Genomic DNA, 27455 nt, shown 5'->3' on the forward strand with positions numbered 1-27455 from the left:
ATACAAGTGGTATGCATTTTTACAAGGTTGTATGCTCGTATGTGTGGGTGAGGAATCGAAAGAGGTGTTGAGCAGAATTGAACAAACCTCTATAAATTGTTTTAATACTGTGTTCTACACTTGGCAAATCCACGGAGAATTGAGTACTGTTATAGACTGTCCTGAGTAGAACTCTCAGAAGGTAGTCCTGCCTTCTTGCCATTATTTGATTTGTAGAATATTTAGAACTTTCAGTAGCTGACTTTACAGATTGCTGCAGCAAGATGTCACTTATTACTAAGATAAGATAAAATTTTAATTTATGTGAATATTTGTTTTGACATGTTTCTGGAGCATTTTGCAGCTGTGTTAAATTCAACATGTTGCTCAGTTACCTGACCTACTGATTTTTCATGACATAATAGAAGGTCATAAAAGAGTAACATTACCTGCATTACTTGGAGTGTTTAGGAATTAATGTGGCATTTTTGTTCATTATTTTAACATGTTAGAGCTAGCTATGTGTCTAATTAAAGGTAAAGGAGGAGGTTAATACGGAGCTGAAGATACGTACAAGCAGGAAAAGCATAGTTGGGGCTGAGAAACAAACATCTTCAGTGAATTCCTTGTCTCTACATTTGAAAAGTCTTGGGGGTTTAAAATGGAAAGAAAGTAGCAGGTGACAGCAGGATAAGCTTAGAAAAGGAACTTGTCAAGTTAAAAGGGAGACAAGGTGGAAGGTTCAAACAACAAAAAATAAGCGTGGATATTGTTCAGAACTCTTCAGTTGGTCACTCAGTTGCTGTGACAAGCTCCAGAGGGCTGAAGATAAGCTACTGCGATATAATGGTTACATGACATTAAAATTAATTTATAAATGGTTCTTCTTTTGTCTATTAATCTTTATTAATGAAGGATGAAATCACTTGTTGTGGTCAGTAAATGATTGTTTTTTCTGTATATTGATGTCTCATTTTATGTGAAAATTGCACAAATATGCACATGCTTTGTACATAAACTGCACAAATATGCATGTGTTTTGTACATATTAATCTTATGTTTTTAAAGCAATAGATAATTTGTCTGTCAAAAAGGTTTATGGTGCTTTAGGATGTTTTATTGTGAAAAATAATATGGAGAAGCTGATGAATTTTATCAGTCATGCTTTGTGCAACTGTTAAAGTTTTAGCCAGTGTTAATGTGGCTAGAAAAAATTCTGCTTATGTAATGATTGTGACATTGTGAAAGTGAAGTTAGCAGAGTAAAATCATTTTTTAGTAAGGTGGTGTGGGATATCAAAGCAGAGGCATTTGAATCATGTTGCTTTCTGTTCAACAGTTTAGTTCAAGCAACCGGACTAAGAACAAAAGTAATTTTCATTTAGACTTGACCTTAATTGCAGTCATGCTGTGCTATTGTATTCCTTCTATACTGGCCACAGTAGTCACAGTAATAAGATAAATATTGTACCACCATTGCTACCATCTAGTTTCTAGATCTTTTCTTAAAAAGTGGAATGCACTCAGAACCTAATCTTTGTTGTGCCATTTAGTGTCAGAGGTGTATATTTCAAGTAATTCAGCAGCAAATATGGCAGAGAAACGTGCAAATCTGATCAGAAGTAATATATTTAAAATTTTATTAATTTTCTACAGGTTTATCTACTGTTAGAACACAAGAACGGTACAATTCTTGTTGCCCTTTACCAGTAATACTGGGATCTTTTAAGAGGAAGTAGCCATAACATTTGCACATATTTAATGCAGAGGAATAGAATATATCTAATCTAGTAGTGATAAACTACTCAAAAATTGACTCCCTGAACAGGAGGGTGATAGTAAGTAGAGCTTTAAACTGGTCTAGTCCATACAAGACTTCTTCTTGTTGCTGTGCAGGAAGGTTACTGCAGCGACTAAGTCATACATTACATGGTACGATTAGAGACCAGCTAAGTGTATCATTCTGGTAAGTACATAACTTGCATTTCTCTTTGAGGGAAAAGAGCTGTTGAGTTCATCTCCGTATTTATGTGTGTGTGTGTGTGTGTGTGTGTGTATGTGTGTGTGTGTGTGTGTGTGTATGTATTTGTATATATGTGTGTATATATATATATATATATATATATATATATATATATATATATATATATATATATATATATATGGATCTAGGACGTTTGATCGAAAGACAAAACGTCCGAATCCATAACTACCGAACACACTTTAATGAAAGCGCTTTCGTCAAAAAAGCTCTTCCTTTAAAGTGTGTTAATAAAAAAAAAAAACACTACATTAACATATATATATGTGTGTGTGTTTACCCTGAAAATGTTGAAAGGCATCCCTTTGAATGGCCACAACACTGAACCTACATGTCGAAATTAAAAATATCTTCTACACCAGTTGTCGACACTGGTAATATTGACACATTACACTTCAACATTTTTGACATTACCAGGATGACCTGGTGACGTTCAACTAATCTTTTGCAGGGGGGCAAGCCGCCCCTGCACCCCACACCCCTTGCATATTATATATACAAACTCCAAGATCGCACTACAGTGACGAAAAGGGTATATTTCCCAATCCCCACTGTACTGCAATCTCTAATCAAAATGTCGACTTCAGATGTGCAAATGCACATTGGCATTCAATAAAGTGTATTCAACCAGTACTCCACTTGGTGTTCCGGGAACCTGGACAGCCCATTCGACTATTCAAGTTTTGAACGAATGCCTTTCAGCATTTTCACGGTAAACTCTGTGTGCGTGTGTGTGTGTGTGTGTGTGTGTGTGTGTGTGTGTGTGTGTGTGTGTGTGTGTGTGTGTATGTATATATATATATATATATATATATATATATATATATATATATATATATATATATATATATATATATATGTATGTATTATAAAATACTAGGGCTCCTGTGATGAAGAACCTTTCAATAACTAGTTATTTTATTTTCAAGGGGGTGAGTTTAGCAAAGTGAATGCAACAGTCTAATAACCACTATTCTTTCTTAAACCTTGTGTAACATAAATCTAATTCTAGCATTTGTGTTTGGAAAGTTAGTGAATAAATGTATGTTCTACAGTTCTCATTTTGTGTTAAAATAACTTGAGAAACAGCCTGCTATACTTCGGCCATCACTGAAACTTGTGTTTTTGGTGAGCAGTTGCATAGCGTGGGGATTGCCTGGATGGGATTGTTAATACTAGGAAGAAGCCATAGAGTACTAGGTAAAGGAACATGAAGTGGCCTCTTCAAAGTCTACTGCCCAAACTGTTATCTACTTCTGTTACAAGCAATTGGCAATCAACTTCTTTTCATGATGGCTGCAGGTGAGGTGCTCCCTTAGAACACATGCTGAAAGTGAGACAAGAGGAAAAACACAGTCTTCCTTCCCATCCTTAAGTCTGTGATTGGAATGCCATCTTGTGAGGAGTTGACCTTTGAGCCTTCACAGCATGATCCTTTCACTTAACTTTGGCTCAAGTCATTTGCTGCCCAGGATTCCCACTGAGCTGGGTGGTGACGTAATGGTTGACCAGGCCTTCACGTGCTTTCTGTCTTCTGTGTATTTATTTGTGCTGGCCCCGCTGCTAGATTTCTGCTATCTTTTTAATAACTGGCAGAAGCTGACCAACTAGGAGTAAGAGAGCTGTTTTTAATAGGCAGAAATTGGTGCCATTGATGAGCCTGACACAGGCCTATCAGAAATCGTTGTCACTTTCTACATGTTACTTCCTATTAATTTGTTTTATGAGGGTGAATATCAATTCATTCCTTACAGCTACCAGTTGACATTCTTCCTCCATCCTTTGAATGTCCAGTGGCTGCAGAGTTAGAGGACTTGGTAAGCCTACCATAGATTAGAATTGTGTGTGTGCAAGCCCCCCTCTTTGACTCCTGTCCCCCCAAATTGAAACCATCTCTGTTTTGAGGAAATATTGTGGCTTATGAGTTCTTCCTTGGGATGCACTCTCACTCAGCTGAAACTTGGTCTTTCTTTTGGGAGGGGGAAGAGGACCCAAGTTCTTCCTCATCCTATTGGTGCTGAACGTAGGAATGTTGTGTTGCACCTTATGAATCCAACTCCTGGAATTCCCTTCCAGCTGGAATGAGGATTTCACTTCAGACAGCTGATTCTCCTTTTGTTTCTGTAGCACAGACATGAGCCAGTAGTTCCCTCCTGTCAGACAAGTTTCTTGAGTTGAGATTCTAGCACCTTGAATAGGTGTGCCACAGAGATATTTCCACCTGTGTCTTTGGGTTTTAGCATGTAATTATCCTAGACACATTACAGATGAACTGATTTTAACAAGGCTTTCTGGACTTCTTAGACTGCAAACAAGGGAGTCTGTCAAGGGATTTGTTTGGCTAACATTTGCAGAGAGGTCCCATTGTCTTACCTGAAAGGGATACTGTAAGTACTGTTGGTTGGGCAGCTGCTGCAGGCATTTGCTTGTGCACATTGGCCTGGTTGGTGCTCCTCTCTGAGTGTGATTAGCTGCCAAACTGTTCTGTTATGTCCATTTTCTGTAAAAAGTACTCCTTAAAAATGTCATGAGTAATAGCTGGATTCCACAAGCAAGGAGAGTTTGTGTGCTAAAGACTGACATTGGCTCCTTGTGCCTCCTCCCCATTTTCCATCTAGTGACTGTCAGTCCTGTAATAGTTCCTGTGACTGAGTGAGTTTGGGCATTTATATGTCATGTGAGCGAGTCCCTTCAGGGCTGCAACCCAAATCATTGATGTCTTTTCAAGTATCCCATATCAGTTCTAGTCTTTCATCAGGCTTGTCCATAGGAATTCACTTTTCTATGTGCATTCTGGTATAGAGGGCAGTCACTTGGAACAAAAAGACATTAGATGTGACCTTCAGCTACATGCTAGAGCTGCAGGATCCACGTGCCCCCCAGCCAGGCCACCCTTGGATGAAGAATAAAAACATGCAGAGGTCATGTTGATACATGTGTAGACCCTTCTCCTAATAGGTATGATCACACTGGTGCTGACTGCTGAGCAGGAGAAGACTATGTTATATTCTTCAGCCTTTCTCACCTCATAGAGGTCAGGGAGAACTGCTCTGCCTTCAATTATTTCTTCATATTTTTCAGGAATGTAATGTCCCTCTGTAATTGTCTTTTGGCCCATTTGATCCTTTTGCCCCTGGATTGTTTGAATGATGTCTTTGGACCTTGTAGATGCCTGCTACCTTTTGACATCTGATAATCCCTGGGAGTCTTCTGCACTTTTCCTGGGATTGCAGCACTTCTGTTTTCCATAGTTTTTTCCTTGACACCCAAGATTGTACTGAAATGGTTATAACACTGGTAGCAGTTTTGTTTAAAAAGGTTTTCGTACAGTTTCTGTTCCTAGATATTCGTGTCTCCCCTTTTGAGAATATGTTCACCTTTGCCTTGATGCATTCTTTTGGGTTAAATATCAACAAAGAAAAGTTCTTGGCAATTATTGTCCTGGCCATTTCTGGTAATTTGTCTGTTTGTTTGTTTGTTTGTTTGTTTGTTTGTCTGTTTGTCTGTTTGTTTGTTTGTTTGTTTGTTTGTTTGTTTGTTTCTGGAATCCGCGCATTTGTCACTCATTCTCTCCCTCAGAAAGGATCCTGAAGCTTGTCAGTTTGGCTTTCTGTATGGTAATGCAGAGGTTAGCAGAAGCTTGCTTTATTGGGTATTTGCTTTGGTTAAAGGCTGCTATAAGTTTCTCAGCTCTCCTGCTTTTCTTCATAGGAGGATGCTTCAGTGAATGGTACACTGTTTACAGTTCCATACTCCTCATTCTCATTCAGATTTTGGATTTTTAATGCCATTCCTTGGATTTGTGTACTTTTGCCACTATGCTGGAGACTGAGACTCTCTCATCTTGGATGTTCCAACACAGTTCATATTACTGGCTTGTACCAGCATTAAGGAGGGGGTTCACTGTGGATAGCTTATGAGCCAATGGGTATTGAAGAATTTCTAAAAGCTGCTTACATTGAGGGTTGTGATGTTCTAGCCCTGGTGATTCTGAGTCCAGATCCAGACAGTTTCAGGATTTAGTAGTCCTAGGTCTGAAACTCACTGAGCACACTAAGATCTCTGCAGCATGCAAAAGATAGTTGCATTGATGGCTTACCCCTACTAGGGTCTTAGCTAGCAGAGCCTTAGTAGCTCCTCATCCTTCCAAAACTACATTGCCTTTGGATGCTTTGTATTGGTTTTGAATGGGGGACACTGTTGGGGGTCAAACAACGCAAGGACTTTGTTCTGCCTTCTTTTTCACATGCAAGTATTAAGTCATTTGAACATCCTGGTTTGTATTCTCTCGAGCCAGAAGCTTGGCTGCTTCAGTTCTATAAGTTTCAAGGTCTGGATATGTTTTGATTACACTGTTTTTCTCCTTTATTTACAACTTTTGAGTCAAAAATATTTTTATGGATGAATGGAAAAACTGTTCTGTTTGAGCTTTTTACAGGACTCCTGACCTTTTTTTCCTCTTAGACCCGGTGTTTCAGAATTTTTCACAGCTCTTTGATTTGGACCTTGGCTATTATTCCTTCATAGCTCACTTAAATACTATATTAAATTTCCTTAATGACTGAGACTCTAAGCTTTTAAGTACCTCTGAAACTTGCAAGATCTTTATACGTGGCACATTTCTTAGGCAACCAATGAGACCTATTTCTCACTTGGAAGTTTTGTTTTATGCTGATGAATCTCACTTTTCCTCCCTTTAGTCCTACAGTTTCCATAAAATGTCTGTTTTATTTTGTCTTTTTTTTTTCTTGGAGAATGCTTTTGGTGTCCATGACACCAACCAGACACGTGTGCACTATAAGATTTTTCCATGGTTTGACTTTACCTGTTTGGAAGGGTTTTGTTATATAGTAACCTCTCTTCACATCTAAAGTAGATATCTAGACTAGTTTATATTAGTTAGTTCACGTCTTGATTTTTTTTCAGAGTACTGTAATCAAGTGGAATAAGTTTTCCACTCCATATATGTATAAAGGCATCAATGATGCTGTGTAAGTAGGACAGAGACCTTAAGTAGAGCAACTTTCTTTTCCTTTCACTAATGGATGAAAGGGAAAACCTTTACTAAACAGTACCTCTCCTACTGAATTTCAGATTACATTGTGTTTTGTTATGACATATGGCAAACTGCTACTGCATGAGTTCCTAAAGCACATTTTATCAGCTCTACAGAGGTTTATATGTATATACTAGGCTAATGACCACTTAGGCCTTTATAAGCCTTGCCATGCAACTGAAATGTATCCCATGAGTTATTGCATCTTAGAAGTTATTTTAAGAGGTGCATGTTAGGGGTCTATATTACTTCATCAAAAACTAACTTCAGAGAACAGCCATTCATCGAACATAAACCAGTGAATGGCCGGTCATCAAATGTTCACATCAGCAAACGTTTTTCACAGGGAAGGGAGTTACTAGTCCATACTGACCATCACACACACACACACACACACACACACACACACACACACACACACACACACACACACACACACACACATACATACATACACAATGCATTATATCAAACTCACCAAAGTGGGAGTCTGCACCCCCACTCCCCACCCTACTTGTATATACCAACTCAGAGATCACACTACAGTGAGGAAAAGGGCAAATTTCCTAATGCTGGCCAGCTAACTTCCTTCCCTATGAAAAATGTTTGCTGATGTGAATGTTCAATGAATGGCCGTTCGGTGGTTTGTGTTCAATGAATGGCCATTAACTGAAGTTAATTTTTGACAAAATAATATAGATTTGTATGTTAGGGCATGATTTAACAACTGCCTCTGTTAGTCAAAGACACAGGTGTTAGACCTGGGCTGAATTTCCAATTTCCCATCCACTAGTCTAGATTATGCCTGAATAGAGTTAGGGAAGGGCTCTGTCTCACATGGGTGGGAAGCCTCTTCCAGCGAGTGGGGATTCTCTGAAATGCATATCTGTCCCTCCAACATGTCTTGTTTAAGTTGCAAGCAAAGTTTAAATCCTTAAATCTAGTAGTTATGGTGCTATTTCTTTTGCAGATATGGAAAAGATCCATCAGAGTGAGATCCAAGGATGCCATGCAAAAATCACCTCTCAGCAGTCTGTAGGAAACAGGAGTATAGAGAGAGGGCTATGAGGTGATCTGCATAAAACATTGTCTTTATGCCATGCATTCTTTGTGAGGACCCTCTGTGGACTTTACATGTGTTGCATGTACCTGGTCAGGTTATATAACAAAGGAGGCATTATACTTTAATGATTGGTCTGCTGAGGGCTGAGTATGGTGACACAGAATGAGTTCCTTATATTAGACACATGTTGGTCAAAAACCAGGTTGCTATCTACATGAGTCCACAAATTTCTGACTATTGTGCCTACTTTTACAAATGTTTTATCAATGAGGTAGTTTCCCTTGGCAGTTGACTTCCCAAAAAGTACTATTATGCATTTCTTGGTTTTGAGTTTTAAGCATTTGTTTTGGAACCGGGCATTTATCTGAATTTGACCTTCTTGTAAGACAGTTAGTATCTTAGTGGTTTCTATGATTGCATGTAGCTTGCAATAATCTATAAACTTGGTAAGCCAGAGGCCCTTGACATGGTCTTGACTTCCAAAAAATAGATGACAAAGATGAGCAAATCCAGCATAGAGCCTTGGTGGACAAGCCTCTTTGTGGAGATGGCCTCTTCAATCCTAACTTTCTAGGTTCTGTCTATGAGCCAGCTGGCTATCCAGTGAGTTGTGTAGGGTTTTATGCCTTAATTTTGTGAGTTTGTTTGCAATACATGAATGGTTTATTGTATCAAATGCCTTAGCTAGGTCAAGGTAGGCAGTATGCATGGTTTTGCTTTCATTCATTGCCTTGACGACTTTCTGAAATATAAAGTCTTCCACCAAGTTCAGTAGGCATAACCTGCTTATGCCTAAGCCAAACTGGGTTGGGTCCAGTGTCTGAAGGTTGCTTATGTCATTGTTTATCATTTTCATGATAACTGTTTCCATGGCTATGCATATGACGCTAGTCAGACTAATGGATCGTAGTTCCCAGTTCCATTGATGGTCCACCCTTGTGTAGAGGAATGACTGTTGTAGTCCTCCATTCTCATGATATGGAACCTATGTGGAGGCTGTGGTTGAATAGTGACTACAGTGGCCCTGATAGGTCATATTTCAGGCGATTTTTTTAAGACAGCGTCCTGGGGATATTATCAGGTCCCATTGAAGTTGTATTCTTAGCCTTAGAGAGCACATGTAAGACTTACTTCCCACTGATATTTGGAGGAGTTCTGTTAGATGATATTTCCTTGGGGGTGAGAGGAGGGGTAAAGTTTGAGTTCAGTTTGTCAGTCAGATTATTTGCTGTATCTTGTGTTTCAGTGAATGTGGCTTAATTTACCAGCAATTCAGCGCACTATTGTCTGCTGCCTTTTAGGTTTCAGACATAGCTAAAGAAGGCCTTATGTTTTTCCTTGACTTAGAACTCTACCTCAAAATTTGCTTTGTTGGACTTAGTCCCATTAGTCTGTTTAGTTTGAGAAGGAGTTTATATCTTTTTTGGTGTTTACACTTCCTAATTTTAGCTATGACTTTTTCTTTTGTTGTACAACCTGTTTAATTTTGGATTCCACCAAGGTAGTTTGTTTTTTAAGTTAGTTTTGGTCTTACATCTGGTAGGTACAGTTTCTGTGAATAATACTGTACAGGCTACTGTGCTATTTGAATCTGGAAAAACTTGAAATTTTGACAGATTATTGTTTACTCCAAGGTGAACTACCTTTTATTAGTTTCTATTACAGGGTTTGTTTGTGTTAAATTTTTTTTATTTCAAATTAGAGTGCTTGTTGTCTGGGGGGGGGTGCAGCATTCTCCTATATTTGTGAGTACCAGGTCCAATGTGTTTGCAACTCTAATAGTCATATGCACTAACTGGTCCAGGGTGCCTGTGTTTACAAAGTCTGGGAATCTCTGCACTGCAAATCTGGGGGGGTCAGTTAGTATTCCCAATTTATAAAGGAATAAGCTCATCCGTGGGTATGATATTTGGTTGAATGGTTAGTGTCTCCAGTAGATTTAAGTATGAGCTATGGGTTTCATGGGGCATAGAGGGTGACCTATAACTTGGTAGGATATGGTATGGGACTCTGTCTGTGTAATCTGGGCGTGGTAAACTCCAGCGCATCATCCTGTTTAACCATCTTAGAAGTATGGTTGTTATTGTAGACCAAGACACCTTCACCTTTAGTCCCTGTCTATGTAGTTTCTTCTCTAAATGTGTGGAAGATACTGAAGCCTTGCAATGCTGAGGTAGTCTCTGTGGCTTTAAACCACATCTCTCTAACTGCACAGATATCAGAATTCTCCAAGGTGAGGACAGCTTTGAGGGAGTGATACTTCTTGTTTATGCTCTTGGCATTGAGCAGTAACACCTTTAAATTTCCTTGGGTAGATTTTGCTGTGTTGAAAGGTTTGTCACATTGGCATTGCCTGAAAAATGCTGTATTGGGGAAGACAGAGTTTTAGTTAATATTTGAAAGCCCAATGGGAACAGGTGGAAACCATCCTTTGCAAAGAAATGTGGTGTAATGCCCCTCCCACAGTAACAGATATTGTATTCTCCTAGAATGACACCAAAAACTAAACCAATTATTAAAGTCAGTCATCATCTGTTCATATTGTGGCATCATCCTTGGTGAGAGTAGAATGCTTCTCAATGCTAGGCACATACCACCCTGTGACACACAATCTGTAATCTCTGTATATAGTCTAAGGAGGTATGTCTAGGATCATTTGCACCTACATGGATTATAATTTCATTATACTGGAATCTGTGGTTCCCTGACTTGAGTGCATCTGTAACTTGACAGATCCTGGCCCCTGATGGGCAACTGACCATTATTTTCTCCTTGTTCAGCTTGGTGAGTGGGATATCAGTATGTCAGACAATGAAGTCCCCTTTGACTAGAATCCTGGGTAGTGCATTAGCGTGACTCATGGGCTTGGTAATTAAGGCTGCACTGGGTGAGGATGTATGTGCAGTATCAGGTGGTGTTTCTTTTGACTACTTTTGGGTTTGCTGAGAATTTTTGCTGGTGGAATGTCTTCGAGGACTTTGGGATTTGAGAAGATTGCATAAGTGCCTCAGCACAAGTAGGTTTATGTGTGGGGTACATAGTGTGTGTTGGGTGTAGCATGTGTGTTTTTGACAACCAGATTGTTATGAATGTTTGTACATATGAGTTTTGTCTCCAGAGACATGCTGTATGTACATCGCTCACATACTTTATATGTATAAATAATTTTTATTTTTTTGCCGATTAAATGTCTGTCAGTGAAATTAAACAATTTGTTACATGGGCTCAAGATACTCATATCCACCAAACTGAAATTGGGAGAATGCATATCCATAATGTTATGTCCTTCACTGGATGAGCTATAAGGGTGTGGTGTATAAGGGGTTAATAATGAGCTGACTAAGGATGATTTTGGGACTAGACTCGAGTAGGCTATATAATGCTAAATTCAAGGGGCAATGCCCCTCAGTGCAAAAACTAGCTGCTCTTTGCTACTCAACATGCAGAGTAGTTGCCCTACACTTGAGTTACTGGTACAGCTTCAGAGGTGGTTTTAGTGGGAAAATTTGTTTTATGGGTGTCTATACAGGGCACTATGAACCACTGCTGAGCAATGATCAGTGGCATGTAAATGCCCCAAATGTATACAGTCACTTAAAATACAGGAAACTGGCTTCCAAGCCCTCTGACCAGTAAAAGGACTACACTTACAGCTTTCTTATGTATTTCACAAATCTGATAGACCAGGCCATTGTCTACTGACATTAGATGGAATATCCTAGTCCTTTTAATGTAAAAATCCAGTAGATTGCTTGAAAGTGTAATCCTACCACAAAACAACTTAAACTATCTGGACAAGATAGTTGCATGATTCAAGGACCTTTAAAATGCTTTAAAGTGCAAAATCAACAAATAAAGCAGTATCACTCTAAAATGGTCAGTTGAAGTGCAAATAATAAAATAGACGCTATCTGCCAAGGATGGAGCAGACTTAATACAGGGCCCTCAAAGTATGGAGAGTACATCAATCAGATGGGATCTCTGGGAAAATGAGCAGGAGGCAGTTTGTAGTGAGGGAGGTTTACTAAAGAGAAATAATGGTTTGTTGGGTGGGCGCTCAGTATTGTGGATCTTTGGGAAAACACTGGGTAGGAAAAGTACTTAGTTTACACAACAGACAATAGCAGTGAAAGACGGGAGGTGAGGGGACCATACCTCTCAACCTCATAGAGCAAGAAATCTGGACAACACCATAAATAAAAGTGGAACAAAGGCCCAAAAATAATTTTTAAATATTGCTCTTAACAAACTTTGAAAGTTGACAGAATAACAGGTGTTGCATTAACATGAAAATTCTGAATGGTATGAAGTCTGAAACTCATGTCTATTATTTTCTAACTTCAGACTTTAATGATTTGCCGCTAATTTGCTGGAAAACAACAATTTTATGAAAAATGGACCAAAAATATGAAGCAAAAATCTGTACAGTTCAGAGGTATGGGAGGGACGTTGAAAATCCTACTACCATATGAGGCAGAAGCCAACATCAGTCTTTTAAAACCACAACAGGAAAAGCTTGGGAGGGATGTGGAAAATTTCAGCCTGCAAGAAGCATACAAGCTATAGAGAGAGAGAGAGAGAGAGAGAGAGAGAGAGAGAGAGAGAGATCCTGTCAAAGCTGTTATTAGAGCTCTAGTCCTATGACTGTTTTATAGGCCAGTGAGCCCCCAGGTAGGTTAGAATTTCTGAAACTTTAGCTTAATGTCTCTGTTGGGTGGGGCACACACACTAGGGGGGAAAAACAGTAACAAAGTAATCAGAAAGGAATTGGAATGCAACTTTAAACAGGTAAATAAACAGAATGTAAGAATGTAAGACTCTAACAGCAAAACTGGAATGTAAACAGCTGTAAAAAATGAAGTTCTGATCCGGGAGCAGAATTTACAATACTGCCACTACTGCAGTCACACTACAGAGAGAGGTACCAGAGTATGCAGAAATTTACCGGTTAGAATGTTTATGGAGAAAATGCAGTAATAAATAACTTATAGCTAAGAGATTTGCTGCAACTGTGAATGAAACTACAAGAGTAAGGCCCTAGACATTTTTCAAAATACAAGCAGTTAGCTCTTATAAGTAATTCTGCTTATGGAAATAAGAAGTACAGTCTGCTTGCGTCCATATTTCTTTTTCTTGGACAGCTGCTTTGTTGTCCCTTAATGCCCTAGCAAAGCATTGCACATTGAACATGACCACTAAGTTGAAGTCATGGTGTCAAAAAAAAGTGTAAAGTTATGATGGTTGTCCAGGAGAATTGAGCCGGGGACTCCATGTCTGTTTCTACAGCCAGAGTTCCACAAATTCATATCTATTAAGTGTAAACACCATAATAGTGGTTAAAGCTCTGGTAATGGCAAGAATGGCAGCCTTTTAAAATGTCCAGACCCACTAGAACAAGTTCTGAAACACTGAGACTGAATGGCTAAAAAACAGACGTGCGTCTACCAAGTTTGAGATGGCAATTTCCCAGAATGTTCCCTTTTCTCTGAGAGTATGGCTGTCTCTGAATGGGTATATCTAAGCTTGGTGGAGGTGTGGAAGGCTTACCTCCCTTGCAAAAAAGTTTAAAGAAGAAGAGCAATGTTTGAGATTCGCTCTTCTATTGGATTTTTGATTTTTTCTTTAGTTATTTCAGCACTCTGCACTATGAGTGCACCATTTCAATGGGGAGATTGAAAGAATTCAACTGTTGTTCCCACATCTTTATTTCGAGTGGACTAGAATTGGATACTTCTGTTGGCGTAATCCATGCCATGGGTTTAGGATGAGTTTAGCAGCTTGTGGAATTTTGTGTTGTGAGCAGTAGTAGTGGCTGTGGTGTCCATCTTAACTATACCTGCCTGCCGCCATAGTGCTACTCACAGACCCTGCATTCTGGTGAGTACCTGTAATGACTGAATCCGTAAATACTGTACTGAAATATTCATGTTAATGTTGCATTACTTTTTTTTCCAGTGATTGCATTGTTTCAAGTGGTTTCACCATAGTGAATAGCTGGCTTATGAAAAGACTGTCTGCCAGCAACGAATGAGAGTTAAGATCTCACAGGCCAAGTGAGAAGCAAACTTTTACCTTCACAATTTGGAGAAGAGTGCCAGCATTGCAAAGGTGCAGGAGATTAAGAAGAGAAAGGGGCAACCCCGGAAAGAGAAAATGTGGAATTTTAAGCAATGCCAGACTGAAGAGGACATCCAACTCCAAAAAACCAGGAAATCAGATAAGGGAGAAGTCAAGCGTCTCAAGAAGGCCAACCTCAAGGCAGAGGAAATTCAATGGAAGTCTGTCGAACATCTCACTGCTATCCAAAATTTTTAATGCTGGATCTGCAGAAGCTTAATCTGGCTGTAATTTTTTGAACACTGTTTCAACCAATTTTGGTTAAGCTTTCCAAGAACATTTCTTATCAGTAAAGCGGGTAAGGAGCAATTCCTGAAACTGAATAATCATGGGTTCTTTGCGCTTTGTCATCCCTGGTTGCTAGTAGTCCTCTAATATATTATCATCTTTCTTTAAATTTCAGCAACTAGTGCCTTTTCTTTACAAATTGTATAATGTGTTCCAGCACAGCATTAGCCACTCTCTGTTTCAGTTGACTTAAAAGCTGTGTCATAATTCCCAGATGAAAATAGGAAATACAGTGGCTATGGTTCTGGTGATACTTTCTTAGGCTGTACATGCTGAAGTAAATGCACAATTAAGTAGGAATAACATTTTTCCCAAGAAATTCTTTACCAGCTCTTGTTGTGCTGCCAGATTTTGGTTACCTTAGAAGTGAAGCTGTACGTGCATTATGGTGTCCTTTATCTTAAAAAAGAAGATTCTCATAAATGTTCCCTCTCATTTTTGGTAAATTCACATTGGGTATATTTTTTGTGCACTAGTATCAGTTTACTCTCCTAACAGGTGTTTAATCTGTTGAAGTGGTAGTCGGAAATTTCATTTAAGCGCACATTTGTGTAATTGGGCTCGTACTTTTTCTTTTCAAAAGGATAAATTTTCGATAAGAAAAAATATACACACACACACACACACACATAATATATATATATATATATATATATATATATATATATATATATATATATATATATATATATATATATATATATATATATATATATGTAGTGTATATATATATATATATATATATATATATATATATATATTCACTTCAGAAGCTCGAAATACTGAAATCTTGAATTTCAGTATCTTGAGCCCAAGAAGCCGAATCCACATAATAGCGAATGTTTAGAAGTGTGAAATTCAAAAACCTTGAATACTGGAGGTTTTGAATTTCGCGCTTCTAAAGTTCTGGTATGATCATGTATTCAGGTAAGTGTGTGTGTGTGTGTGTGTGTGTGTGTGTGTGTGTGTGTGTGTGTGTGTGTGTGTTAAGGGGTTTGGGTAAGGGCTGTGGTGTGTGTCAGTGTGTTTTGTTGCTGTGATGTGTGTGTGCAAAGAAAAAGTAGTTTGTGTGGTGGTGTTTTGTGTGTGTTTGTATGTAGTGCAACCTCGGAGTGAGACTATTTAAGAAGGAGGGGATGTGGGTGGTGCAGCCCCCACATGGGGGGTGGAGGGCGGCTTACCCCCCTGCATTCATGTAGTAGAGTGATTGTGTGTTTGTGTGGTGGATGGTGTGTGTGTGTGTGTGTATGTAGTAAAACCGCGAAATTCAAAATCTACGGTATTCAAGGTTTTGAATTTCATGGTTTTTAGTTTTTGTTGTTTTGTGGATTCAACTTCTTGGGCTCGAGATACTGAAATTTGAGATTTCAGTATTTCGAGCTTCTGAAGTGAATCCATATCTACATACATATATATATATATATATATATATATATATATATATATATATATATATACACACACACACACACACACACACACAATGTTTTTAAGTGATTTTATTTAGGTGCTCATTGTCTGTTCCTTGGTTATTTATTTATTTAACATTTGTTTACTGGGGTGGCCTGACTGGGTCTACAGAACCCATTTTCAGTGTAGGCCAGGGGGGAGAGAAGCTCCACATACAGTGCAATACAAATACATTATAGTCCAAAAAACAATACATGGTTAAAAAAAAAACGTTCCTTGTTGCAACAATTATTGGCATTGTCCTGTAAAAGGATAGGATATGTGAACCTAAAAGGGCACATTTTTAAGAAGGAATGCTCCATAGATTTGTGTCCATGACAGAGAGCAGAAGTATATATTTGACTCATTAAGATTCAGGTTCTAACTGGTACTTTTTTTTCTTCCATAAGTGTTTTCCAAGAGGATGAGGGACTGAGCCATCTGGTCTACTACTGCTTCTAAATCTCATGATATACATTCTTTTTATCCCATAAAGGCTAGTGTTTTTTAATGCAAAGGCTTGATGGTGTTGAAGAGAAAGACAGATGTGCAGCATTGCAAAAGTTACTTCTGACAAGAAGAATACAGAGAAGACAATTTTAGATTAAATCCTCTTTTTAGAATTGTTTCTCAAATGTGGGATTGAAGCAACTAGGTATGCAAAGGGAAGTGGCATAGAGCAATGGTCTCAAACTTTGCCTGTTAAGGGTAAAATTAGGAAGACTACTTATCCAAAGGCTGACCAAAAAAATTGCATGGGGCAAATAAAACACACACATGTATTTGCAATATTTTATTACATTTTTTCACTGTAGAAGAAAGTCATTGAAAATGGGGGGAAAAATTGCCTTTGGCACTGTCTCCATCCCCTCTGTCTCATACCAGAGATGTATGTGTGTGTGTGTGTGTGTGTGTGTGTGTTCATTCTGCTCTTGATTGTCTGTGCACGTCCGGTATTATTGAACCTCCAGTTAAGTTTGAAGATTGCTGCAAGGTGGTCAGCACTCTGTCTGTGTCAGTACTTTGACTTAACAAAGTTCAAGCTAGAAAACCTCTACTCAGATTCATATGTTCTTCCGTAAAGGCACAGTGTTTTCTTAAGTAGTTGGTCAGCTCTGTGAAGGAGGCAGGAAACTCTCTCAGAAACTGTCCATTCCTAGACTTTTCTCCCCAAGTATCTCTAAACTTTATTTTTAAAAAAATATTTATTTATTTAACATTTGTTTACCGGGAAAGTCCAATTGGGACAGAGCCCATTTTCAGGCCTGGGAAGAAATGTTCCAGATGCATGTCTTTGGAATGTGGGAGGAAACTGGAGCTCCAGAGGAAACCCAGGTGAACATAGGAAGGACATGCAGACTCGGTACAGAAGGCACCCCATCTGAGAGTAGAAACGGAGAACCTCTTGTTGTGAGGTGGCAACACCAACCTCTGTAACACTGTGCCATCCAAAATCTGTATTGCATTGCAAGCTGATAAGAGCCATTTGTAGGTCATTAGGAACATTGTCAATATCTACGCAGAGGATGGATCACAAACAGCTGGAAGCATACCTTGCAAGTTTTAAAGTCTATAAATTGATTCTCAGACTCTTCAAGTAGCTGATATATGAAATCTACATAAGCAGCTCCAGTAAAAATGCTTTCAGCTTTTCCTTTTAGGACCTGTATTTTAGAAAATGACAAAAGTTGTTGTCTGACACCTGCCTGTTTCACAATCTCAATTCAGTGGTGAAGGCTCTCACTTTCATACATCTCTGTAAATCTGTTCAGGACTTTGTAGCTTGAGATTAAATGCATTCAAATGATATGTCCATGTTAAAGGACAGATCTAGCAACTATTGTGTATCACCAAGTTGTGGGCAATCCATGTACCTCTCCTCCAGGAACATTTTAATTTTTGTTCTTGGGACATTCTCTACTTTACACAGGTACATTACCAAGGTTTTTAGACCAAATAATTGGAATCTATATATTCAAGAAATGCATGAAACTCTACTGCAAGCCCCGTGAAGGAATGCAATTTATGCATTTAATAACTCCTGTCATCACATTCTGAAAATTTAGTGACTTGCTGCACAGTATCTGTTGATGAAGGATGCAGTGTAAAACTCAAGGTGTATGTCATTTCTTTCCTGTTTCAATATAATTTTCTTTCCAGCCATCTATGATCAACCCATCCCACTGGAAAACCTGTGATCTGAAAATGCATCATATTCCTGTTGTCCTTCCATGTAAAGCTGTCAAACTCTGTAAAACGTCAGTCACTTCAAAGTCTGCATTCACTTCCCTCACAGAAGTAGCTAACTGTGCATTGTCAGCAATATTGCTTTTTTCAAGAGCTGTAGAATAAACAAGAAATTTGCTTGCTTTTTGGCGAGGCTGATGAAAAATATCCAGTGGTATCTGCATTTTCTGTTGAACAATGGTATTTGCAGACAGACTGATATTTGAAAGTTAGTATTTCTCATCTGGACAATCTTGGCCACATGAAGCATGTATTCTTTTACAAAGTTACCCACTGTAAATGGCTTCCTGGCTTTAGCTATCTTCACACGCAGTATAACTGGTCGTAACTGCTTAATCTTCTTCTTTCCTACTTTTATAGAAGAGCATTTGCTGTGCAGTTGTACGGATCTAATTGTGTTACTATTTCAGCGCTTTGCTCACCCTGGTATTTTGTATGAGTATTACCATACTTAGTGTGATAATGTCAGTTCAGAATGTACTTCATAAGTGTGACTGTCTATGCACATCATGCGTGTTGCACTTCCACTGAATTCAACAAAGAAAATCTTCAGTCTGCTTCCGCTGTAAGGGACAGTGCTCAAAGTCCACTTTTCTTTTTAATTCTGAGACTGATTTCTTGGTGTGATCATAACTGGTTCAAGAAATGCTATAGAAAGGAGAAAATGTTTTAATATTTCCATTCTTGTTTCCACTGTGTGCAAGTCTCCCCCTCCCAAAAAAAAAAAAAAATTCCACAAGTGTAGGTGGAAAAACTGTTAATCAGGTCACAATTGAAAGAGGATCATTGCATCATTATTACAGTTTAGGTACAAAAAATGAACCATGCACAAACAAACACATAATAGAACAGTTTTTACATTAATAGCTATTTTCAGAACACACAAAAAAATGAGGCCAAACCAGGGATGACCTAAAATTAACTTGACATATACAATTAATTTAGTGTTATTCTCTCTTTCACAGACACATTATTCACTTAATGCAAAAGCTATTCTATTACCTTTTTAATGAGCATTTTCAGAACAAGTCTGAATCTGTGATTTCTGCAATTACTGACTTACTGTAATCTTTAGCAATTTAACAGAAAATAAAGCACTTTTTGAGGAATGCAACAAAAATATGTGGCAAAACCAGGATCAGTCTGCAATTAAGTTTAGAACTAGGACAAGTACAGCTCCTGGGCAGTTATTATTGACCAAGATGCAACCTCCTTCCTTAAATACAGGAACTAGACCAGTTTTCATTAAGGCATCTTTAAACAACCAGCTTCTAAAGATAAATTGAAAAATAAAGACGATGCTTAAAAGGCCACAGTAATTAATTGATTTCATCAAAGGCTGTAATAGGTTTCCTATTGCTGTTTTCAATAGCATAAGAAACCAGTCTCCTGGTAAGTAAAGAGGCAGAAAATGCTCAGACATTGTCTCTAAATTAATGGATGCATTAAAATATTAATTAAAAAACACAGCAACATCTGGAATATTAACAATGTTACCATTAGAGTTCATAAATTCAGGTTTACTTAAGTGTTTCCTACCAAGCAGCCTATTACAGATTTTTAAGGGTTGAATAAATTTTCATTACATATTAGTATTCTTCATCAGAGGACCAAGATTCTCTCAAGCCACAAAAGTAAAAGCATGTGCCTTACTTCCAAAACAAGAATGTGCCCATTTTAGTACATGAACTTTGAATATTTTACATAGCATTTTGTGTTAAAATTTATTATGAAGAAACCTCATTGAGCAAATAAACAGACATTAATATACATTTAGTAGAAAAAATAAATTTCTCCTCAAACGATCAAACATTTGTCATTTTGCCCAAATGTGGAAAAACAAAAATCAAATAAAGAGTACAGTAACATGAATTTAAATGTTGTAAATATTTGTGTTAAAACACAGTCTGCATAATCAACCTAAGAAAATTTTTTCTAATCATCAGTAGCAACTCCGTGACCATGGTATGGTAGTATATCTAGGAAGTAGCTCTGACTCTCTAAACTGTATAGCAGAAAAAGTAAAACAGTGATGGACCAGACATTACACACACACAGATAACTGGAATAAATAGTAGATGTAGCAGAAATAAGAAAGGTAGTAACAAGTATCTTGTAGATAGCAGTTCCTTTTCCCTGTCAGTATAGCTAAGATACTTTCTTAGCCCAGCCCTCCCATGAAGGGATAAAGACCTGACTATGCCCCTTATGACCTGTGTTACAGATTAAGTGCAAGAGACAAAAACTGTGGCATTCTGCAAAGCTTTTAGCAGCTGAGTAGACCGGGTCAGTCTAGTCTCTCATTCACACTCACACACACGACTAAGGTGTGTATCCATGAAATGAGGGACAAGACTTCTCTACTGAAGCTTAGTGTCACAACTGCTGCTGTCCTTGTCTGTATCCTGTTTGCATAACTTTGCACCTTCTTTTCGTAATGCCTTTAACGTGTATGTGCACGTATTGCTCAGGGTCATCAATCCTTTGGGTGCAGAGCTGGAGCAAGGGAGTCTGGCACCATGGGCAATGCATCTATATGGTGTCTCTCTGCTGTCTATAAGTAATTGCAGTCTCTTAATGACAACTTGTAAAGTTAGGTTGCTGCACCAGTAAACCTGCATTTACAAATGTGTGCTGTCACTATTAAAATGGCAAGACAGTATTTAAACGTTTTGTGCTGTCACTATTAAAATGGCAGGACAGTATTTAAACGTTTTGTGCTGTCACGATTAAAATGGTAGGACAGTATTTAAACATTTTGTGCTGTCACTATTAAAATGGCAGGACAGTATTAAAACATTTTGTGCTGCCACTATTAAAATGGCAGGACAGTATTTAAACGTTGTGTGCTGTCACTATTTAAAGGGCAGGACAGTATTTAAACATTGTGTGCTGTCACTATTTAAATGGCAGGACAGTATTCTTCCTGTGGAACAAATCATGGGCCAGATTATAGTAATAATACTAGAACTGTAAGCAGGCCAGTTCTGTGTTTTGAGACTGCATCTGACCCACAGGCTGGCAGCTTGAGACCCCCTTGGAATACCCCAACTTTGATCTTGGATTAAAAATAATGTTCCAGTTCATTTTGTTCAGTTCAATATTAGTTGAATTTATTTAATTGAACTTAATGGTTTTGTACTACACTTGTACTTAAGTTAGTCAAGGGTAAAGTAAAATCAATAAAAATGTCTGAATAAAACAAATAGGAAAAACTGTTGATGATATAAGCATTCTCCAGAAATATTACAAAAGCTTTAAACAATTGTGAGCAATAAGATCACCTCAAACCATACAAATTCAAATGTGCTTTTTGAAGTTATGTCTCTGAGTTTTTATTTTTAAAGTTGTACTAATGGAGACCTCTATCTTTCCAACTCTTTGTGTTATCTCTTTTTGCTAATTCAGGCAGTGTGTCCTTGGTCAAGAGTACATCACACTGTATGGCATGTCAGTAGACCCTGTAGTGACTGCAGCATTAGCTAGATATAAATGTTTCAAGTTATACCAGTTGTTGTATCTTATAGCTTCACTAGTCTGCCCTAAGAATTCAGCTGATTGTTGTTCCCCTTCTTCTGTGTCCTCCATTCTTATTTTATTTCCTTTTCTGAGACTGAAGCCACTACTGTGTTGTGGCATCCATGGCCGCTTCACTCCACATGTACTAAATTCTTCCTTACTTCAGCATTGTCCATCTCATTTTCAGGTCCATTCTCTTTGATGTAATTTCTGGGAGTCGATCACCTCATCATAGTAATTTTTATTGATATACTGGTCTTCTGCTTATGGTTTTATAATGACCGAAGTGAGTCACCTGTACGCAAATCCTCCCATGCCTCCTAAATATCATAGTTCCAGCCTTCCCATTTTCACTGTCTACAATCAGCCCTCTGTCATGCACATTGGATCCCATTTCAGTCCTTTCATTTATGTTATGGTAGGGTTTCCGTAGTTCTGTCTGAATTTTGACTGAACATTCAGCCTTATCATATGCTACCCTTCACATATGTCATGCTGAAAATCTTCTACTGCCATGTTCCTTGTGGTCCATTCTAGTGCAAATAACTTGTCAGAACAGAAATGAGGGTTGAGTTCTGGACAAATACAAATTGACACAGATGGTGGCCATAGACAGTCTGCATACTTTTTGTCATCAGACCCCATTCTGTTGCTTCTTTCACACCTCAAGTTTTCTACTTTTAATGCTATTTATCTCAGTGGCTATGTTTTTCTAGGAACCCATTCCTGCAATACTGCCCTGGTTTTAGTTCTGTTCTGAAATTCTTCCATATCTCTGACTACAACATTACTGGAAAACGTCTGAGGTGGGTCATGTTTGGTTATCCAGCAATGGATACAATGTCTTTCCACGAGTCTCTGTGTCTCTAACACTGAAATGTGTGAATTGATTGACGTGAAGGTGCCAAATCCATGCATACACATGACTTTTTTCAAATTTTTGCACATAGAATGGAATGGGGTGTCAATTCAACATTTGCAGCCATATAGAGCTAAGGTTCATGTCACCTGGTGGCTAGAGTCAGGTTCAAAATCATATAAGAGCATAGCAGCTGTTTCATTTTATTGCACTCTATTCACAGAAGCTTGTCTATACATAAAATGCACTTTTTTTTAAAACTTTCTGCCTCTTGTCCCTGGTTATGTTCTCTAAAACAGAGAGACTGTTCTGTCAGCAACCCTTGTTATGGTCTTTGTCTAGAATGTTGACACAGTGATGTCCAGAATGAGTGAATTCATGAGTCGCTGCTAGTTTAAATGTTAGTCCTGTGTCATTTTCATGTCCAGAACTGTTCCTGCCCTTTTAAGTATGTTTTACTTGGCAACAAAGAATTTTAATTGGAACTACATCTGCTTCAGTATCACACTTGTCTATTTTTGCTGGTATTGTCGGTCTTTTGATGGACCACAGTACTTTCTACATCTTCAGACTTGAAATTCTTACTCCTAGATCTGTCATTTTCAATGTGTTTTCCACCTGACTCTGACTCAGTTTGCCAAGATAGTGATGTAACCATTTTTCTCCTCAGTGTGCGTGTGTGTGCAAGCACACATGTAGTGTTAGTCACATCTGATTCAAAAACCTCTGCTAAGAAAAGCTCTGTATCTGAAACCGTCCCTTTGGAAAATAGTTACATTGCATTCTTGTATATCAACAGATATTTTGCTTTTCCTAGTTATTTGACCTTGTTTAACTGTGGGCAGTTTTTACCCTAGTAATAAGTGTTGTGACACAGAGACACTGGCTGACTGTCAGTTATCTAGTGGATTTGTACCCAGTAATGATAATCCCACATAATTCTTTTGACTGTCCAGCTTGCTTCTTCATTTTTACTGTCTGAAACGTAATATATCCTATTTTGTTAAGTCTTACTGCAGTACCGAATACCCCCCCCCCAAAAAAAAATGCTCTTTAAGGCTGACTTCCTTAATGCAGAAGTACAGTGCACGTTGATTTAATTTGATCATATTTGGAGTGTGCCTCAGAAGCGCATTCTTTTCCTGTTAAGAACATATCAGGTTTAGCTGGGATTCTGACAGTCACGCTGCCCAGACTGCACTTGAGCTACAAATACACAGTTCATAGTCTAAACCATAACCAGAAGTATGCAGTCATTTATCAGAAATAAAGCCAAGAACTGTTGCAAACTGAAAACACACTACATTAATATTCTTCAAAAGTGATATTGCAGTAAAATTTCCAGACAAAGGAAGCAGCTGATGCAGTCCTAAGTCAGGATATCTAAACGCAACACAGAGGAATTCCAGGAGCAGCTGCTGAGGGTCACTGAAAGGTCCATAGTCTCCTGTGTGAAATGTTCAGTCTTGGCAGCCTCATATTTTTTGGTTGGTTGGATACAGAACAACTCTTTTTGAGCAAGAATTATTGCCATCTAATTGGAGATTTCTGCATGATTGAGTAAATAATGTTCAGGTCTGCTTGGGTCTGTAACAAGTAGTTAGATGTGCTTCTAAAACTTAGCGTGCACCTGCCTTGCGTCAGGGACCAGAGTTCATAACTGTACCAAGGCTGATGAATGCTGACTGAGAATGGATGCGCATGAGCTGAGGCAAAACGAGGATGGTGCCGTGTAAGAATAAATCACTAATTGAAGTAAACAGGCAAGGCCTCAGGTTTACACATCATACTTCTGCAGGAGTTGGTCCAGGAGAGGGGACAGATCATGTTTGGTTGCATGCCAAAAATTCTTTTGTCTGGCCACCTCATTGTCAGGAGGTTTGATTGGGGGCAGATGCAAAAGTGGTGGTCATGCCAAACCATTCATCACCGCCGCTTGGTTGGAGTTGCAGTGAGAAATCTAAACACTGTCCTGTATTATTGGTGGAAAAGATAATAACCTAAACTAACATTAAAATCTTCATAATTTCAAGAAAGTTTCTTAGCTGCAGATTCATTGTCAACTCAAAATTAAGAAGTTAGGATGCTGCATCACTTTTCAGAATATATGAGAATGCTCTTTAGAAATGTTGTTACATAGGTTCATAGGGGTTTACTAGGTTATTGTACTAGGCTATTGGCCCTATGGCCTTCATAAGCCTAGCCATGTTATACCCTTGCTCCCTTAATGACCAAGTTGTATGGTCTATACTTGCAGTGCTAGTCTATGATCAGCACTGTTACATTACCTGATAAGTTCATAAATTAGTACCAGGCTAGCTGCCTTTGTAGGCCATTCCAAGCCCATCCAATTACCCCATGTGAGACTCAAGCTCTGTTCCTTGTGCCTATAAGGTGAACACCTTAACCATTATTCCAGCCTCCCACCAATGACAATAGCTGATAAATGAGGAGGGATGTTTGCTGCTTTTTTCTGCATTTCTGCTCACATGATATAGCAAAAGTATTTAGTAGATCCAGAGCTGTAGGTAGGTTGTGTAGTACCCATGGAACTTCTCCAGTCTGGCACCCTGCCTCCTCAACTCTTCATTTGAAAGGTAGACAAAAATAAAAGCCCTCTTAGAAACTCTGGTTCCCAAGCCAGATCCCCATCTTTTGTGAAGAGGAGGAATAATGTAGCAAGCTCCCTGCTACATTTGTACAGAAAAGAGAACAAGAGCTGCACATCCTGCTCCCTAACACTTTGTGCCTGGGGCAGCTGTCCCCTTCAACCTACCATTAGTATGCTTGTGAGTAGGTCCTTTGTGCCTTTGACCAATTATCAGAGAGGACATATCTCTTGCTCTGCTTTTACGTGACGTAGCTAAGCCACTGACTAACAAAGAGAAGCCTGTTAGTTTAATCATAACAAGATATGGGCCAAAGCTGGGCTACATGAAGGTTTTCAATGTGAATGTAAAATTATCTCAGAGTAAGAAATCAGCTATAATAAATTTATTGCAGATAGAGCTTGAATTCATATACAGTACTGTATGTGGGGCCATATGTCTGTGACTCAGATGTTGACCTGCACTGACAAGCAAGCTCCCTGGTTATCTCAGAAAGACATTGAAAACTTGTGTGTTTGTAAGACTTTACCTCATGTTAGCATTCAGATGCCTTAGCAGGAATCAAACCTGTACACTTGAGTTTGGGCTGACGGAAACCTTTGTGTAGTCCCCACCATGTCTGCCTAAAATTCCCAGATCATGGCAGACGTTAAAAGCCAGTAACAAAAATGAAGGAGGCTAATGAGGTCCTCATTGTAAAAACTTCCCATTGTAAGATACTATAGGTTCATGGGGTGGTACAGTGATGCAGCTGTTAGTGTTGTCGCTTCACAGCAAGAGGTTCTCCAGTTCGATTCTCAGCTGGGGTGCCTTCTGTGTGGAGTCTGCATGTCCTCCCTGTGTTCACGTGAGTTTCCTCCAGGTGCTCTGGTTTCTTCCCACATTCCCAAGACATGCTGCAGGTGGATTGGACACTCTAAATTGGCCCTAGGTGTGTGTGTGTGTGTGTGTGTGTGTGTGTGTGTGTGTGTGTGTGTGTGTGTGTGTGTGTGTGCCATCTGAGAAAGGTCGGGTGCCAGGCTGGCAGCTTGACACAGTAAAACTCTACTTCCACTTATTCCGTGGACCAATGATCCATTGTGGTGACCCCTAATGTGAGCAGCCGAAAGAAGAAGAAAGTATAGGTTCACGAGTTCATAGGTGTTTACTAGGCTACAATCACAAAGGCCTTTTTACACCTCACGATGCATTCCAAATCTCTGACAAATTCCGGTACCCTTGATAAGTGTAAGCAAGGGCCTGGGAGAAGAATCATTTACAAGCTGCCTGTGTCTATTACAGACAGGTGCCAAACCAGAGATGAATTTCCTGTTCCCCATCCAATTGGCCAAGCTACACTTGAATTGGATTAAGGAGGAACTCTGTTTCACATGGATGGAGAGCCTGTTTCAGAGAAGGGGTAGTCTCTGGGACACATACCTGGCTCTCCATTGGATCCTATTTGTATCACAGGCAAGGTTTAAGTCTTTAGAATGGGTAATTCTGGAGCCTTTTGTGTTGTGGATATGCAGGAGGACCTTCAGGGTGAGGTCTGACAATGCCTTGTATGGCAGGCATAGATCTCCCTTCAACAGCCTGAAGGAGACAGAATATAGGGATAGGGCCTTGTGATGGTCTGCATAGGACATGTTACTTACACCCTGTATTCTTTCAGTGAGAAACCTCTGTGGCCTTTCCAATTATTGGATATGCCTAATTAAGTGCATACCAAAGGGGACATTGTATTCCAATGATAGGTCTGTTGAATGCAAAATATAGTAGAAGAATGACTTCCTTGGTGTTAGATGTCATACCTTTGTTTATAAGTTGCACCACATAGAATGATTTCCTCACTACTGTAGACACATGATGGTCAAAGGCTAGATTACCGTCTGTGTGTCCCTAAGTCTCTGACTACCGGATCAACTCTTAAGGGTGTGTTGCCAGTATGACTGTTACCAGGGTAAATGACTTCCTGAAGGATACTATTATGCACTTCTTTACATAGTTTTACTCCATGGCTCTGACACCACTTGTCTTGTCTGTGTCAGCCCTTCCTAGAGAACATTTGTGTCACTGGGGGATTCTATGGCTGCTCCTAATTTGCATTCATTAACAAATTTAGTCCGCTATAGACCATTGACATTGGCCTTGACTTCAGAGAAGTAAATGTCAAAAAAGAGCAGTCATAGGACAGATCCCCAAGGAACTCGGCTCATGACTGGACTCTTTGTAGAGGTGGACTCACCA

General features: G+C 38.9%; 1 pseudogene; it reads left to right on the forward strand.

Moving 5' to 3' along the window:
* The window catches only part of LOC122808437, a 90638-nt pseudogene extending 76163 nt beyond the window's left edge, over window positions 1-14475 (forward strand).
* Window positions 14476-27455: the final 12980 nt, after the last annotated feature.

The sequence above is a fragment of the Protopterus annectens genome, chromosome 8.part0 (genome assembly GCF_019279795.1).
Source record: "Protopterus annectens isolate FY-2018-M chromosome 8.part0, PAN1.0, whole genome shotgun sequence".
Classification (NCBI taxonomy): domain Eukaryota; kingdom Metazoa; phylum Chordata; order Ceratodontiformes; family Protopteridae; genus Protopterus; species Protopterus annectens.